The sequence below is a fragment of the Amblyomma mixtum genome, chromosome 4 (assembly GCF_055824585.1).
Source record: "Amblyomma mixtum isolate Tamu chromosome 4, ASM5582458v1, whole genome shotgun sequence".
Taxonomy (NCBI): Eukaryota; Metazoa; Arthropoda; class Arachnida; order Ixodida; family Ixodidae; genus Amblyomma; species Amblyomma mixtum.
Window position 1 is genome coordinate 21542494 of NC_143015.1, and position 19499 is coordinate 21561992.

Consider the following 19499-nt stretch of genomic DNA (forward strand, 5'->3'; position numbering starts at 1 on the left):
TGCATGATCAGCAGCTGCGCGCGGGAATTGCACTCACTGCCGCGGTTTTCACGTGTAGCTATGCCACAAGTAATCAGTGTACATTTGCTCTGCTTCTAGTTTGATGGCATACTGCTAGTAAGCTGGTGAAGTCTTCATCATTTTGGTGTTCTTCATTAAACTGGACCATATTGGTGGTATCCATGACAGTAGAAATCAGTTTTGTCTGGTGCTGCAGTTTTTTTGTGAGTCAGGAATTGTCCCAAGTGTTTTCAGCCTACCGTCTGCCAACTTACTGAGTGCGTGCTTCAACACATGCTTTGGTGATTGTGAAGAAGTGCTGTTCCTTCGTGTGGTGCCTCCCTATGTGTTCTGCTTGTACACAACGCACATATTATTTGGGGCTTAAGTTCAGTGAAAGACAGGAAGGCACCAAAATGTTTTCCTTCTAGCACCAGGGTGTTCACTACACATGCATTCACCAGAGCTTTTCTGTTTGCTTTGGTGTTTGTTGAGAGCCAGCAGTCCACAACATCCTCAACATACAGCATGGTCGCTGTGTCTCTAGTCATTTACAACATCTGTTCTTCAGGGTGCAACATGCCTTGTGTGACACTGTTTGTGTGATAAGATCGCAACATGCTTTGCCTCATGGCATTTGGTTGCCTCTGTGTGCTTGCTTTAGACTGCCTCTTTCACATGCTGCTTGTAGTTATACAGCAGTGAACTATTTTTCCTGAAGGAAAAGTCACATAATTGTTTCATGGTCATTTTCCCAGATGAAAATGCAAGGCATGGCCAGCGTCTTCACACGTGTACCCAATTCCCATCTTCTAGCTGAAATTTGTACCCATGACGAAAACCTACAAATTGTACATTAATTCAGTTAAAGGTAAATGAAGGTAGAAATTATGCAGCTGGACGTAATTTGTGTTTCAATAACAAAGCTCCAAATGGCATTTTGTAGCTGGAAGGGCATGAGCCGGTTCAATAATTCAACTGGAACTGAATTATAATAGTCGTAGTAGTAGTAGTAAACTTTATTGATATTTCTAGGTTACTCAGCCGGTCTTCCCAGGTTTGGGATCTTTTTCTCTTCCCAGGATTTGTGGTCTGGGTTCCTTTTCTGTGCTGGGCTATCAGCCTTGAATGCATGCATTGCAAGATCACTGCCCACCTGTCCTCCGAGTGAAACTTTGTTAGATCCCATTTTTATTGACTTGTCCCCTTGCACTTTGCTTCATGGAAATTGGAGATGCTGTTTGGTCATTTTATGAAAAATCCTAGACAAACCTGTTCACCCTCTGAACCCTTAGTGTGACTGGCCCATATCAGTGTACGTGCTTTTTCTGTTTAGCAAAGGCGACTGCTGGCTACTTAAGTTTGCGAACTAGGCAACACTAATGTGCATGTAAACCACTGTCAAACGGTTATGAAAGACGGGTCTGTCCCGAAAAAATTCTTATCTTTGTAGACGAGACATATTCGTCAATATGTATTGTTGCACTAGCTAATGATTCGCAGTTAGGCTGCATAATGAATTCTAGGATGCATGAAGTTCAGTGATGAAAATAAATTATTTTGCCAATAATGGCTTCCACAAGCCTTTCACTGTGCATGTAAAAGACACCTCACTTTTTTAAAGCAAATTGCAACACCTAAGAGGCAATGCAACTTCTCTCGCTCCCCAAAAATGTAGGGGCACACTTAAGCTCAGCATTCATGTGTATGACACAACAGTGTTTATGGCTCCCTGCAGCGGTTTCTCTTCACACACTGTTCACACACTTCACTTCACTGTTCTTCATTCGTGTTCACACATTTATCACAGTTGCCTCAACACAGGTTGCCAAATCTTGTCTTTGAACTCTTCCACACTGCAGTTCACCGTAATGTTACTGTAATTAGTTTCTCACTAATTGGCACATCTCTAGTTTACTGCAGTAATTGCATTGCTAGGCTTCAAATTAAGCCAACAGCACCCACACATCTCTCGCCCCCCCCCCCCCCCCCCCCCCCTTTGTACCTCAGAAAAGTCAATGTGCCTACACGGCCTAGTTGGTAGCGTGCCTGGCTGGCGATCCAGGGGTCATGGGTTTCAATGCAGACAGAAATTTATTAATTTTCTGTAGGTAAAATCTATTATTTTATAAAGTGAAGTAGTTTCAGACATGTGCTGACGTTTGATTCAGGTTACAAATCCTCTTTTCATTGACTTTCACTGCGGAAATCCACGCGTGAAGCTTTTTTTGACACAATGCCGGCTGGATAACACTGGGTTTTCTGCTCAATCGCAGCCTCTCTCCTTGACAGTGGTGTGTGCAGCCTTTCCATACCTTTCTTTTCTGGTTGTACATGGCACCCAGTAACTTAGCACTAATTGCGATGCCATCACATACCATACAGCACTAATGATATTACTTGGTGGTAGTCAGAAAAAAGAATTCTTATAGTGTGAAAAAAGAATAGCAGCCTGCTTCCACCTGACTTGGTTTCGTTTCATACTTCTGCTAGAACTTTAAGAGAAATTGGGCAGCAAAGCTGTACAAGACGGTAATTTTTCAGGGGGCTTAAATTTTATGCACAGGCATTTGCAATGACTCCAATTTCATCAACATTTTGCAGCCTGTTCTATCATTATATTGGTGATGAATAGTTTCTGTTCATTAATTTAACACTCTCCTCTTGGAAACTCTGAGTAAGACTTGCTTGCCATTTTTCAAGCTGCCTTAATCATGATCAAAAAAACAATTTACCCTCCATGAGCGCACAGCACTAGGCATTTTAAGTGTTCTATTTTTTTTTCATGCAGTGCAATGTAATACATACATAGAGGGGAGAAATCTCCAACCTGTCACTTATGCTCGAGCACCAGAGCGGATTTTAAACGCACATATCAGGCTTGCCCAAAGAAACCGAAACCTCCTTTCCAAGGGATAGAATCACAGGAGTGATGGGAGGCTGCTCTGCGCAGCTCACAGGCAGAGCTACAGCTTAGCATCATAGCCTGGGCCTTGAAGGTCGCCGCAGCCAAACAGTGCCTGGTCACCTAGAGTTGCCTGCGGGCCGCCGCCGAACTGTTCAACACCCCTTCACCCACCCTCACCTGAACCACTGAAGTGGGACTAATAAAGTTATAACCAACCAGGGGCGGTAGTAGCCTTCCTGCCAACGCACTTCACCACGGTAATTTTGAACTGCTTCTTTGAACAAATAATCTCTGAGCTGTACACAAGCTTTGTTCTCAGTAAAGGTAGGCCCTTTGTTATTAGAATGTGGTAATCCACTGTTGCAGAGGAATTTCGATTAGTCCTCAGTGTCGTTTTAGACATTTGCCGACATTTCAGCACCTACATATGGTATGGTGCCCTTCACTGAACTGTAGGTGTCATATTGTCACCGACAAACGGCTCAAGAAACAGACCAGGTTCTAATTAGACGAGGTGGGCGTGACAGCCAGCAGGCAGCTCGAGCGAGGAAGAAGACGATATTCGAGCACCTCGAATGCCCAAGGCTTGGCAAGTCCCAGCTTAAACAGTTCGGCCGCGCTGCGGCGCCACTGATTGGTTCGGACGGTGGCAACATTTTGAGTGTACATAGAGGGTTGTCTATTTTAGTTCACAGTAAAGGAAAGTACTTAGAGAGTGAACGCATTTCATTGAGCATTACTCTCCTGCAGTGCACAATAGTGGCATCACAGGGTCTTTATTGCATCAGTGTATGGTGTAAATGTTTCCTAACGGCCTTGTGATCCACAGCTCAAAAAGAACCAACCATGGTAAAACAGCGCGGAAAAACACGAGGACGGAACAAACACGACAACACGACAACACGTTCCGTCCTCGTGTTTTTCCGCGCTGTTTTACCATGGATAGTAATAACCAACTTGCCCACCTTTCTGTACTTCTAAAAGAACCAACAATGGCCCTGATATGTATGTGGTCAGGAGAGTGCAGAGAGCGAAAGTCATGCACTTGCACATTAGGCTAGAAACTTGACTGAGGCCTCTTGTAGATTGCTCGTGGAGTGCACAGAGCTTGCCAAAACGAATCCACATCATCCAGTGTTATCATGCTGCATTAATGAACCTTTTGCCAGGATACCACTGCTTGTCTGCGATGCTGCCTCCCTCAAATACTGTGGGACATGTTAGCCTTGCATTTTTGCCCCTTTGTGTGTTATCTTGCAGCTGTGCATGCTTGTGCTTTTCTTGTTGTGTTGCTGTTCTTCCTTCTTAACTCACCATTGTTTTTATTCTCCTTCAGCTCCTTGACCTGACCCCGAGACATGTACAGGCTTAATATGACATGTGCACTACATAATACGCGTGTATGTGCATGCTATGATAATAACTTGCATGCCCGTTAAAGAACCCCAGGTGTTCGAAATTTCCATAGCCCTTCACAACGGTGTCCCTCATAGCCTGAGTCGCTTTGGGACGTTAAACCCCAATAAACCAAACCAATAACTTGCATGAAGCAAATAAAGCAAGTATCTTGCACACTGCATTAGCTGTTTGTAATGTGGCATCACCCTCCACCTTCACTATCCCCCTCTATTCGTCCCGTTCCCCAATGTTGAGTAGCATATGTGAAGATATCTTTTTCCAGCCGACTTCACCTGTCTTGACATCACACGTTGCCCTCTTACAAGGAATCTTGCTGCATTGAAAGGAGCTGCCTGGTGCAGCTGTAGATGCATTACTGTTGTCCTGCAGCAAAGGAATTGTAGGTAGGGCATGACAAATTTTGTTTCACCTCTCACATTTTGGTGCGTACTTGCATTACACGAGTGGTGTAGCTGGCTATATGCCCTTGGTAAGTGCTGTGTGCTCATTGTTAGCAGAATTAGCGAGGGCCTTTGAGATTGAGGGCCTTTTCGAACATTGAAATTAAATAGCATTTTTGAGAGCGTTTTTTTATTTGAATGAAATAATGTACCCGCCACTCTACGCCATGCATTCGTGAGGTGCTTTTATATAAAGTCCGTGAAGTCTGCTTGCGGGCAGACTTAGTTAATGTTCACAAAGCAAAAGATAAGTGCCATGTCCTATTCAGATTAAGTGAAACGCGAACACCGTGAAATACATGCTTCTGTTGACAGTGGACTTTTAGCTGTGTCTGTTTTCTTTAAGTACTGACGGGAAACAATATCTCCCTATTTTGAGACAGAAATGGTAATAGCGCTGCAAAAGACGTACACAAGAAAGACTGACACAGGACATGCGCTATGTCCTGTGTCAGTCTTTCTTGTGTACGTCTTATTGCAGCGCTATTACCATTTCTGTCTCAAATAATGCACCATCTAGCCCAAATTGACGTTCTTCTAATCCCTATTTTGCTTTCGCATTTGACGCTTTTGAAAATAAGACGTACGCGCCCATAGCGTTGCGCTTGACGCGATTCGCAGTCGCTTTTCGTGCGCGGCCGCTTGCAAACGTAGGGTAGCGTTAAGTTCGATGCAGCCCGATTCCTAAAATGTATAACGGATTGCCCTGCTAGGCATGGTTTTTTTTCGCAGCTAACACTCGCTGTGTGAGGCCCCGCGCGCTACACCGCTGAAGAGGTGACACGGTGAGGTAAAGCTTTCCATCGCCACTGACGCGTTGAGGTTACGATCGAGAGCCAGCCGTTTCTCCGCCAATTCCTCTCCCCGTGACGCTGATCGCATCTCACAAGTACGGAGACGCGACACGCTGCGCGATGTCTTCGGGCAATAAGCGGTCGCTTCATGCAGTATAATTACCGCTAAATTCTTATTTCCGTGACGACCGGCACACAGGGTCTTTCACGTCGCATTGAGCACCATCACTCAGCTAATGTGTGTGGCGAGTACGCCGAGACCGCCGCCGCAACGCATTTCACCGTCCATCTTTACGGCGCTACGGTGCTAACTGTGCGACGCGTACGCACCTACGCGCCTTAACTCAGCGGTGTTTTTTGTACTTGACGCCAAGTAGCAGACGACACTGTTTATTTTTTGCCATACTTTGTTCTTTATTCTTCAGTGTCGTCATTCTATTCTGCTGTTACGCATTTTCGCACCTCTCCGATTCACACGTCACGGGTACGCCCCGCTCTGGGCGGATAGGCGAATATCGAGGATCGGGTCCTAGGCCACCACAGCTGACGGTGCGAGGTAGAAAATAAAAGCCTTATATGCGAAACACACACATTGCCTGTCTTTACCGCTCGCATTGTTGTCAAACGTATTGCTATTTAGAGCACAGTATGGTGATTTTGCTGTCATGTGCTTTTGCAACAAGCTTCGTTAAGCCTTAATGCACCCGCACAGCGGTCTAAATCGCATTTTGGGCAAAAAAGAAGTGCTGAACTGTGTGTACATTACGACCGCTACTTCACAACCACGACAGTTATTTCCTTTTCGTTTCTTTTTTTGCGTATAGAGTGGACTTCTTTCTGGCAGATGGCAGCTGCACGTTACAGCTGTTGAAATCAAATAAAGAAGGCCACGTTCACTTCGTTTTTTATTACTGGCGAACAGCGGCGACAAGAAATTTACCGCTTGCCACTCACCGTTTCACTAAGGGCCGCCGATACTTATACAGCATCCCATAAGCTAGAAAACAATTGGCAACGACATGAAACTACGTGTACTTGCTCAACCCTAATATTTACAACCCACATTCGACGAGTATTGAAGGTCGCTGTATTTGTTTATGCGGTTGCTCAGCTGCCAGCCGTTTCGGTTGCACGAAGCCTTTTTCTCACGCAAAAGAGTCGATCCGCTTCGTCACGGGCAGCGGCGGTGCTTTCACTGTCCTCAAACGACATCCTGCGCTTCAAAAATCGGGTACTATTGCAGTCAAGGTCTTCTCGCGCAATTTTCGCGTGCTGCTATGATGCGATTCCCCCCCCCCCCCCCCCCCCCCTCCGTTAGTCTCTTTCTGGGCAGTTAGTCCGTTCAGTTTGCCCACGGCACGCATTGGTGGCAAGAAGAGTGCCGTGTGCAAATTTAGGGATTAACGGGGTGCTTTGACTGCTAATGTTGTCTTTACTCCCCCCTGGGCCGGTTTTTTGCGTATAGTGTACGCAATGCCCTCAGACCTAGAGCTTTCCGGAATCTTGGAACAACGCTAGTATCACCTTAGTGGACAAGAAAGGTGACGTTAAGGACTTGAAAAATTAACCAAAAATTAATTCTGTCCGTGTACCGAAAGGTGTACTTCTTTCGAGGAATGGATAGTCATCACTGACGCAGCGTCCTGATGAATTTGCGCTACACATCTGCATTTCGGCCTCCTCTGTGACGCGTCTCCAGGTGCGTGCAAGACTTCAGCGGGCAGCATCGATCACTTCTTCCTATCTCCAGAAGCAAGGTCTCAGCGTTTAACCGGAAAAGTGCGCGCTAGTGGCATTTACACGTAAATATTTGACTCCTTATCCGGTAGGCATCGACGGTCAAGTCATTTCTTACAGCAAATCTCATCGTTTACTAGGGATCATGATCGACCGAAATTTATCATGGAGCCCGCATTGCACTCGACTGAAAAAAAAGCTAACATCTATCGCTCATTTACTCCGATTTCTGGGTGGAAAATCATGGGGCTCGTCGGTCCAGTCAATGCTGGAGTTGTACAGAGCTCTATTTGTGGGATGCTTGCGGTACAGTACTCCTGTACTCTCAAACACGTGCAAAACTAACATGCGTGCCCTCCAGTCAGTGCAGGGTCAGGCCCTTCGCACATGCCTAGGTCTCCCTCGGAGCGCATCAACACTGGGTAGCAATGCACTCGCCAAAGACCACCCGATCTCTACTTATATTGTCCTAGACTGCTTGCGAATGCACATACGTCATATTTCAAGGATTCCACAGCATCACCTTGCGCCTCTGCCACTGCAGAGACCACATTCTACATTTTCAAAGGTGATAACGACGCAACAGTCGTCGATCCCACAACAGTTCACCCCGACAGCACTACCTCCCTCTCCTCTGTGGTGTATGCGGCTCCCATGTGTGCGGCTCCCATGTGTGCGTTTTGCTATTCCGGGGATAGCGAAGAAGTCAAATTTATCGACGCCAGCCATTAAGCAACTGACACTGTCCATGCTCCACTTCGAATATTGGGACCGTACTCACGTCTATACGGATGGATCAGTAACCTCTACTATTTCTGCTTGTGCTGTGGTCGTTCCTGCGCGACATACTCAAATTCACCAACAAATTTCGCATCGGACTACCTCTACTGGAGCAGAGTTGGCCGCACTTCTTGCGGCGGTACAGTATATCTCACAACAATCACCTCAAAAATGGGCTGTTTTCTGTGATTCAAAAGCTGCCCTACAATGTCTTCAATCTGCCTTGAGACATAGCGACCATGAGCAACTTGTAGCGGAGATACGATATCTGAACCACCAGGCAATCGAACAAGATCATGAAATCATCTTCCAGTGGGTACCAGGCCACAGCGGCATTGTTGGTAACGCCTTAGCCGATGCTGCTCGATGCTGCAACACCCACACCCCGCGCATGAAATAAAAACTAAAACTTGAGAAAAAAAACCTTACAAACTAAAACACACGTGCAAGCACGCCAGAAAAGCGACATTGCAACTCTGTAAAAAGCGCTGAAATACAGATGGATGGAGCTGTCTCAAGCCACAAAATGAGAGAAACGTGCCAAAAACAACCAATGCAAAGAAAAATAAAAAGGTCAAGGCGGCCTTAAAATACGCTCAAAAACGACATTACAGAACTTTATGGAAAGGCGAAAGTAAAACCATACATTGACTTATAAACTAAACAGGTGCGCCGGTGGCTACTAAAAATGCACTTATCATATGTTTGAGTGAACGAAGTACTTCTTTAAATAAAGTCTCTCCTTGGCTGCGAGGGCGACCGAAGTTTTGTTTCACGCATTTTCCTTCGGCCTCTGCTATTTTGACAAAATTTGAATTAAGTGCGATTGAAATGAATTATTCTGAATTAAATACGACTTAGTTATAGAGTAAGGTGCATTTACTGTGGTTTAAGGCGAATTATGTGATTCGAATGTCATAAAAGACGTCACAATCTACATAGAGTCAAAGAGGAGCAATCAGCGGTGGCGAGGAGGCGTCAGTGCTTTTGCATTAATCCAATGCGGTTTCCGCAATACCCTCTAACGTTTTTCTATTCCTTTCGTTGATGATGCGGCATAAAACAGTCCAGTTTATTAAGCGCCGTTGGCACTACCGAGACGCAGGTTTTTTCCGCCACCGTCTTGAGCCGCTGAGACAAGCCGTGCAAATACGGAAAGTCTGCTCGCGTTTTTTTTCGGCTCCGCCCTAACGTCGTCACTAGGACGATCTCTTTTTAGACCTTTTTTATGAGGCCCTCGGCTACGGATGCTATCACATACAACGGGTAGCCAGACCTGTCACTTGCCCATCAAGGGTGCAGTGCATCTTGTGAGGGCATTACTTTTGCAGAGCACCACGCATACAGTTCCTTCCTATGCCTCTTTTGACTAATTTTCTTCATGGATCTGGGCCGATATATCTAGCGTCAATGAAGTTCAAACAGGAATAGACATAAATCCAAGAATTGCAGCCTTTTCGTACATGCACGGGTTGTCTCAGCGGCTTAAGTAGCTGGCAGAAAAAAATTCCGCCACGGTAGTGCTGACGACGCCCGATAAACTGGTCCGTTTCTGCCGTATCATCAAAGAAGGAAAAAGAAATAACAGCGCCTGCGCTAAGAAATATTGTAACAGGACGCTCTAGTGACAAAATGGCGTCGTCTGTATTTATTACCCCCCGTCCTTCGGGACTCGCTACCTCGGGCAGACTGGCCGTTGCCCAAACCAAGGTTGCAGGGGCTCCAGCTGAGGGCTTCAGCCGTTGCCACAGAACACTGCAAACTGGTCCCACTCAAGCCACCGTGCCTGGAAGGAAACGGTGGCATTAGGAAGGCTAAGCGCGCAATAAGGTAGGGAAACCCTTGAGGCCTTCCACATAGCAAAGGCCGAAGGAAAATGGGTGAAAAAAACTTCGGTCGCCCTCACAGCCAAGGAAATACATTATTTGGAGAAGCACTTCGTTCACTCAAACGTACAGGGTCTGTTCTGAAAGACCAGAATAGTACAAACGATTACAAGAATAGTACAAACGATTAGAATTTTTCAAAGCAGCACCCTTCCGCACCTACACGCTGCTGCCAATGAGTTTTCCAGTTTTCGTACGCCTCCAGGAACTAGCGGACCGGAATGCTGATTAGCTCCCTCGTCACGGCCTGTTAAACCGCCTCTACCGATCCGTGATGTTTCCCCTTGAGCGTCGATTTTATTCTCGGGAATAGAAAAAAGTCTGTCGGGGCCAAGTCGGGGCTGTAGGGGGCCTGAGGCAGCGTTGCCGCCATGTGCTGGGCAAAAAATCGTGGTCCTCATTCACATGATGAAGATCCTGGCAGACCATTTTACGGTTGGCCTTTTGCTCCTTTGACAACACTCCCGGCACAAACTTCGCGCACACTTTCCTCATGGCTAAGTTTTCTGACCCGATCTCAAAAACTTGGGTTTGAGGAATGCTCAAGTCATCAGCAATCATTGTGATACTCATCCTACGATCACTTTTCAGTAAATGTTTCACTTGCTACACGTTTTCGTTGGTCTTGCTGGTCGAAGTGCGTCCGGAGCGGTCGTCGTCTTCCACTTTTTCCTGACCTTCTCGGAATAGCATTTGCCACTCAAAAAACATCTGATCTGCCCATGGCAGCGTCACTGTAGGCCTCCTTAATCATGTCGTGAGTCTCTTTGCCCGTTTTACCAAGATTTACAAAAAATTTGATCGCGTATTGTTGATCCAGTAAACGCTCTACACTCATAAAAAAAAGTTAGTAAAAAGTTAGTAAATGGGTAGTAAAAAGGTAGCAAGTGCAGTAGTTACTAACTCTGACTTCGCTGACTTCGTTTTACTACTTTTTGCTGACTACTTACTACCCTCTTCGAGGTATAGTTAGTAAAAGTAGCACTTGCTACCTTTTTACTAACTGTGGTCGCCAATTACTACCTAGTTAGTAACCGTTCCTTTTAACCCAAAATAAAGTCAAATAATGTAACTGGCGCAGACTGTCGTGCCAATAAATTGGCTTTAGTAATTAAACATTTCTGCAGGGGCATGCGGTTAGGTAGATTAAACTGTTTCTACAATATCAACTTCATAATTAACGCTGGTATCTTAGCTCAACTGGTACGAGCCACTAGCCCGTAAATGAGAGTCTGATTTACGGAGTATATAAGACTGAGAAAGATTTTCCTCCATGTGCACGCGCATTGCGCGAGTGTGACTCTTCCTGATTTGTGCTTTTCCTGCATTCTGAATCTTTGTGTGCGCGCGGTAATGTAGCTGAGGCCATCATCTCGCATAATTTCTACATATAATGCGCGGTAAGCTTAAACCTAAGTGTGTGATTTGCTGCCAGCACGCCCTGACAGCTCGGTCTGGATTCCGGAATTAGTCAAATTAACTGTGAAGCTTTTTTTTATTTTTCGAGTACGAAAAATTAGACAAGCTACGCCAGCACATCGTACGAAGAACCTAGCAGCATATGCGAGTTTCTATTCACTTTCTCAGTAAATACTATTAGCTTCCCGTTACTCATTCTTTTTCGAATCAATTGCAGAGTGGAATGAATTGCCGAAGTGTGTAGTGAACAGCCCAAATGTAGAAACGTTTGTTGATAATTTGAGAGCCTTTTGTATGTGAAACCCTTGTCTTTTTGGTTTCTTTTGTCGCATCATCGTTTGCTCTTGCATGAAGTTCATGCATATCTTGTTTTTTTATTTGTATCTGTGCTCATGCCTGCTTGGAGTCGAGCGACTCTGCAGTATTAAATAAATAAATAAATAAATAAATAAATAACTTCGGGTAGCAGCCGTTACTAACTCAATGGGTTTTAGTAACTGTTACTAACCTCCCCGTTACTAACTGCAGTTACTAACAGGGTAGTAACATACGTGACAACCAGTTACTACATCAAAGTTAGTAAGTGCTACTACCTTTTTTCTATGAGTGTATGATTCTGCGTGGGGTTCACAGTACAAGCGACCTGCTCTCTTCAACGGCCGAGAGCCGACTGCCGATTTTCCCCAGCATTCCCAATATCCCCCTTCAACGATCCTGCACGCGCAGACCCCTTCTCGTCCGCCCGTTCGCCCAGGAAAAAACCAGTCCTACTACTTTCAGTACAGACCCTGTATGTCTTAAGTGCATTTTTAGTAGCCACCCGCGCACCTGTTTAGTTTATAAGTCAATGTATGGTTTTATTTTCGCCGTTCCATAAAGTTCTGTAATGTCGTTTTTAAGCGTATTTTAAGGCCGCCTTGACCTTTCTATTTTTCTTTGCAATGGTTGTTTTTGGCACGTTTCTCTCATTTTGTGGCTTGAGAAACAGCTCCATTTATCTGTGTTTCAGCGCTTTTTACAGAGTTGCAATGTCGCTTTTCTGGCGTGCTTGCACGTATCTTTTAGTTTGTAAGGTGTTTTTTTCTCAACTTTTAGTTTTTATTTCATGCGCGAGGTGTAGCTCTTTCATTTTTGCTGTAGCATTGAATTTATGGCCTTTGATTGATTGATGGATTGAGGACTTAACGTACCAAAGCGACTCAGGCTATGAGGGACACTGTAGTGAAGGGCTACGGAAATTTGGACCACCTGCGGTTCTTTAACGTGCACTGACATCGCACAGCACACGGGCCTCTAGAATTTCGCCTCCATAGAAATTCAGCCGCCACGGCCGGGATCGAACCCGCGTCTTTCGGGCCAGCAGCCGAGCGCCGAAACCACTGAGCCACATTCATTATCACACCGCAAAGACAGCACAGAACAAGAAGGGGACACAACAGCGCTGACTGTCAACTAAGTTTTATTCGAGACCAGTAGGGTTTTTATACCACCTGGCGATCAGAACAGGAAAACAAACATACAAGAATAGCTCTAGGCACGCGCAAGGGTACAGTAACGGCGGTTATCCGGCACGTGTCAGATTTCACAATCTAGATACTTCATCTCTTTCTGGGACAATGCCACTGATAGTGCGCTTATGCACTCGTCCTGCAGTCTTAAAATCATGGCAGCTTCTATTATTTCTCTTGTTAATGTGTCTCAGTGTTTCCCTATGACACTGCATTGCCTGTACATCGGTTTACATTTATCGTCGCTGTCATCTTCTGCGCTGCAGTCCCTGCAATGTTTGGCTACGTGGCCTGCGGTAGCCACACGTGCGACATTGCCACTTTTGTTGAGACAGCGGCCAGTATGCCCGATGTATTGTTTCCCACAGGACATGGGCAGTGAATACACCACACCTTCTTTGCATGAGACAAAATGATCCCCGTGTTTAACTTTACACCTGCGCGTTTCGTTAGTCGTGCAGTTAACTTTTTTGCACAAGCTGGAAAGCTTTTTCGGCGCTGAAAATACTACGTCAACGCCTGTCCTACTTCCAATTTTTCGGAGGTTGTGCGACACCTGATGGAGATAAGGCAAAACAACAACCTTTATTTTTTCCCATTGCCTAACCGGTTCGCTAGTGTGGAGAGGTCTCAGGTTTTTTAGCTGCTTTTCTGCCACTGACACTAGTACATCGGACGGATAACCAGCCATCGTAAGGCGATCAACTTGTTTCGCAAAGCTTAGTTCCATACTATGCTGGCAACACTTCTTTAAAACATTATTAAAAACAGAATGAATAATGGCCCTTTTTACAAGTTTCGAATGAGCTGATGCATATGGCAGGATGGGATTTTTTGCTCGAGGCTCGTACAACTAACACTCATGGGACGGAGTGAAATGAAGGGCGAGAAAAATACATCGGGCAGACTGGCCGCTGTCTTAACAAAAGGCTAAAAGAGCACAGTGACAATGTCGCACGTGTGGCTACCACAGGCCACGTAGCCAAACATTGCAGGGACTGCAGCGCAGAAGATGACAGCGACGATAAATGTAAACCGATGTACAGGCAATGCAGTGTCATAGGGAAACACTGAGATACATTAACAAGAGAAATAATAGAAGCTGCCATGATTATAAGACTGCAGGACGAGTGCATAAGCGCACTATCAGTGGCATTGTCCCAGAAAGAGATGAAGTATCTAGATTGTGAAATCTGACACGTGCCGGATAACCGCCGTTACTGTACCCTTGCGCGTGCCTACAGCTATTCTTGTATGTTTGTTTTCCTGTTCTGATCGCCAGGTGGTATAAAAACCCTACTGGTCTCGAATAAAACTTAGTTGACAGTCAGCGCTGTTGTGTCCCCTTCTTGTTCTGTGCCTTCTTTGCGCTGTAATAATGAATGTAGGTAACCAACTCGCCCAAAATGTTGTATTATGCACTGAGCCACGGCGGCGGGGCGCATTTATGGCCTTTAGATCTCCCGCTATTCCTGTTACTACACATGATTATCTCTTTGATGGCCGTAGGCATCTTTCAGGTTATAAGCTATTGCCTTTCTAGTGTGTACTTTTATCTGGTACAGTTTTTTTCATTGTCAGCAGCATCTATTTTACAGTCTTAGAAAAAAGGTAGTAGTGCTTATTAACTTTTGGGGTAGTAACTGGTTGTCCCATATGTTACCACCCTGTTAGTAACAGCAGTTAGTAACGGGAAGGTTAGTAACTGTTACTAACCCATTGAGTCAGTAACGGCTGAGTTAGTAACCTGCAGTTAGTAACAGGAATATAATAGTATTTACTACGAAAATGAATAGAAACTCGCCTATGTTACTAAATTCATCGTACGGTGTGCTGGTGTGTCTTGTCAAACTTATGTGTACTCGAAAAGTAAAGTAGCTTCGCAGTAAATTTGACTAATTCCCGAATCCAGGCAGAGCTATCAGAGCGTGCTTAGGTTTAAGCTTATCGCGCATTACATGTAGAAATTATGCGAGGTGATGGCATGAACAACCTTACCGTGCGCACACAGAGGTTCAGAATGCAGGAAAAGCACACATCAGAAAGAGTCACACTCGCGCACTGCGCGTGCACATGTAGGGAGATCTTTCTCAGTCTTATATATACTCCGTAAATGAGACTCTCATTTACGGGCTAGTGGCTCTTACCGGTTGAGCTAAGATACCAGCGTTAATTATGAAGTTGAGATTGTAGAAATAGCTTGATCCACCTAACCATATGCCCCTGCAGAAATGTTTAATTACAAAACTAATTTATTAGCACGACAATCTCAGCCAGTTTATATTCTTTCACTTTATTTTAGGCTTAATGGAACGGTTAGAGACTAGGTAGTAACTAGCGACCATAGTAAAAAGGTAGCTAGGGCTAGTTTTACTAAGTATGCTTTGAAGAGGGTAGTAACTAGCAGATAAAAAGTAGTAAAACGAAGTCAGAGTGAGTAACTGCTGCACTAACTACCTTTGACCACTGCTAACCACGGCGCCGCCGCGGTGGCGCAGTGGTTATGACGCTCGGCTGCTGACCTGAAATACGTGGGTTTGATCCCAGCCGCGGCGACGAATTTCGATGGAGGCGAAATTATGGAGGCCCGTGTACTGTGCGATGTCAGTGCACGTTAAAGAACCCCTAGGTGGTCGAAATTTCTCGAGCCCTTTAATGCGGCGTTCCTCGCAGTTCGATTCGCTATGGGGCGTTAAATCCCATAAACCAACCTGCATCTATTGTTTTGTTTTCTTTCGTGGTAGTCTCTTCATATGACGCGACAGCTGATAGGTGGCACATGCGGTAAAAGAGAAAAAAATAATAATGTACAAATACTTTCTTCGGTCAGTAAAGTTTCAGTTGCAAGTTTAGTGTGCGTCCTGCACCACCTCTGTCTCTCTGTGTTTGTGTACAAGTGCCATGGTAGCATGTGTGGAATCTAGTACGGCGAGAGAGTCTGTAATCCGTGTCCTGTTTTTCTGTTTACCTATTTTTCTGCAATCCAATTTTTGTGTAATCCGTGTCAAATTTAATTCGCCATAAACTCTAGCAGCCTATATTTCCGGGAAACGGATTCAACCGATTTGATGAGGGCCTCATAGGCTTAAAAGGAAGTGTACTGCAGACGCTTCAGGAGGGAAAAAAGATGTATCCCCAATATCGAGCGTAAAAATAAAACTGAGAATTGATCTTCCACAACTGAGGAACGAAGCACACAACCTGAACGAATCGAATACACCTCAGTGGACAGAAAAGACAAGAAAGCGGACGGAATATTGAATGAAACATTCATGAAATGAACGAAAACTGGAGCAATTGAGTAAGATGTGACTCGTCTCTGTGATTTTATTTGTTGTTTAAAGTGGGTAGACGGCCTTGCCGTGTGCATTTGAAAAGCGAGGGCAGGCCCCGTCTAAGACGCTTGTGTTCTTCTACAAAATGTAAATTTAGGTTGGCTAACTTAATTTTATAAAATAAAAAGCGAGGTACACAGGGCAGCATCACGCGCTAGCGCCATCATCTGTGACGTCCTTTGTGTCGAGCTGTTTCATTCTCGAGAGGTGGCGCATTTACACACAGAGAGGAGCCCTCCGATTAGAGAAATGTGGCAGAGGTTTTTTCAGCAGAGGCTATAGATGTACTGCTGCTTATGTTTTATTTGCAGGTCAGGAGTGCGCTAACTTTACGGCAAGAAAATAGACACGATTAAAAAGCAACTAGGAAGAACTGAGGGCGAACATTCAAGTGGAGTTTACTGTCGTCGATGAGCATTTATACGCCTATTCTAATTACGTACCGAAAAGGGCGGTGTCATTAAGCTAACGGACCATAACACTTCAAACCATGCATGTCTCGTTGTGTCGTTTTAAGGGGCAGTAAACAGGTTGAATTTCTTTTCTTTGCTGAGAGAACAAAAATATCCTGCTCATATGAAGCTCTGTTATACCGTTTGCTTTAGTCAGCGAGTAGTAATTCTTGTCAGCAGCAGGTGCCGTTACAGTTTCACAAGGGCGCGGTTCAGCTGCAGTTATACAAGGTCTTGGTCTCGCTGCCACTCATGGAGGTTGCGTGTATACCAAACTTTCATTATCTGGTGTCGGTAGTCACTTTGCCGGCGGTCAGCTTCACCTTCAGCATTCATACATCGATTATCTCCGCGATGACGCTGATTCTCATGATTACCAGCGCCAAAGTCTTCCTTCTCTTTGCCGCTAAATGTGTGGGTGGAGCGATCAGACCATGTGACCATACCGACGCATCTGATTAATTCTAAGGATCAGACGCCACCACTTGGTGACTACTCCAAAGCTTTGGTTTGCTTGTTGGGGCAACAGAAGGACAAAGATTAACATCAGGGCGTGGCTGTCTACGTAGAAACTTCTCACGAGAGGCCACTCTATAGCATTCCAGAAACAGCTCGCGCCCTAAAATTGGCGGATTACATATGTACAATCGGGCTTAAAAGTCTGTGGACCACGTGCTCCTCAAACTAAGCCAATAGCTCTATTAATATCCGGCGGCTGGATACCATGCATACTTGTGGAGAAGGAGAAAAATCTTTACCTTTATCTCCCCAAGTGTGGTCCCCAGCCGCCGGCTAATAGCACAGCTATCGGCTTCATTGGTGGGACACGTGGTACGCAGACTTTTGACCCCGGCTGAACACACCGTGCATGCTTCAGGCCGGTGAGAATGCTTGCCGAGTCAAACGGCACTTGTGCTGGTGCTGCCCCAATCTTTCAATCAAGAGGTGACTGAGAGATATTCAGTGAGAATGCCGGATTGGGACGTCCGCGCTATGGCTGACGTCGCTGCCGCCGGGTGTGGCCATTAATGCCACGGCGAGGGGTGAAATTCAAGCAGATTAGTTACAAGGCGCGTCTGCTCTCATGCGTGCCTCTGCCGCTGTCAGTTGGGGCCTTTCTGAATAACGGGCTCGGATGAACGCGTTTTCCCAACACTGTTTTTCCCCAATTCGGAACGAGTGGCACGGACAACTTTTTCGGTTCCCAGAGACTGCCTTCATCAGGCACAGACAGGTACTGGCATCCAGTCTGCAGTCTAGACTGAGTCAAACCCTAGGCCTCGCGCTGTCTTAGATTTGCCCACTGTCGTCAATACCAAGAGGCATAATTGCCTCACTCGCTACTCGAAAACCAGGAGGTAATAGCTTTACTCGCCGCTCAATTAGTTCCCAGCGTCAGCGCGCATAAACTCTTAATATGGTGCTGGCGTCTCGCAGCAGGCTTGCTTTAGCACCAGAAGGCTGCCGGCCACACCAGTGGGCGTAGCCTCGGCGATGACTGTCATTGCGAGAGCGCAACGTTTTCAACGCCTTGAGCTGCGCGAAGGTTTGAAATAAGTGCCTGCCACGCTTACATACGAGCGCTGGCATTAGCGTCGTCGGCCGCGCATGCGTACGCAGGAGGAAGCATTAACGGCTGCATTAACGTGTGTTTTACTTGGGACATGTTTTACTTGGGTTGCGAGCGGAAACGTCTTGCACGCGTTGACGACGAGAAGCAGCGCAGGCCGTTTAAGTGATGCCTCTGGGCGGGCCCATCCTTCCGCTGACTGCTGCTTTCTCGCGATGAGCGGGCGTCGTCCAATCCGCGACGCGCTTGTTAAGGCTGACGTGGCAGGAAACTTGGCTCGTGTGCTTGAAGATTGCATTGCGGCATGCCAGATTTTGACGCAGTGTGCAGATGGCCTAGACGCTCTGAATGTTCCTTGTAGTGGAGAAATCAAACGCCACTGTGCAGGAAAACAGCGCCAGCAAATAAAGACGACATTGGGAAAACCACTCCGGATGATCACTGCGTCTTGAGTTGCGCGAGTTTGAATGAAAGCTAGTATACTTGAATAATCGGCATGAGATGTATAAATGAGGTATCGCAATTATTTCTTGATCTCTTCTTGATCTATGCTTTACAAACCAAGAAACCAGTCATTCTGATGCGGGCGTTATCATGACAGGACTAAGTGATCATATGCCGACTTTTATTTTCTTTCAACCGAAAACAAAAAAACGACACGTTTCTGCATCAGAATCACCCATCATGTATAGATGAATATATCCTGAAAATATAGATTATTTTCAACGATTGGTTGAAATACGAACTGGCATCCAGTTCTGACCACGTCTGATGCCAACGCATCATATAACATGTTTGCAGAAACGATGAAAGAAATGTATGATGAAGCGTTTCCATTGGTGGAACTTTAGAGACATAAAAAGTCCAGAAAACCGTGGATAGATGCATCTCTCCTGAAGAGAATAAAACAGCGGGATAAGTTGTTCGCCCTTTTCATAAAAACGAAAGACTTAGCTTATATTTCCGAATTTAAAAAAGTACTAAATAAGCTGGGCTCTGATATCAAGAGAGCACGCTCTCTTTACTATCAGAAAAAGTTCGCTCAAGTAAGCTTTGGAAAATGGTTCATGATCTAGCTTCGGGAAAGGAGCAGTCGAGTATTGGAGACTATCATCGAAGGAGTACCTTTTTCCGGTGAATCGTTGGCAAACAAATTCAATGAGCATTTCTTAAATTCCGGGACCACAGAGCCATCTGTAGTACATGATCTTGAAGCAACTTCATATATAACCTCCAAAGTAGAAGCCTCTA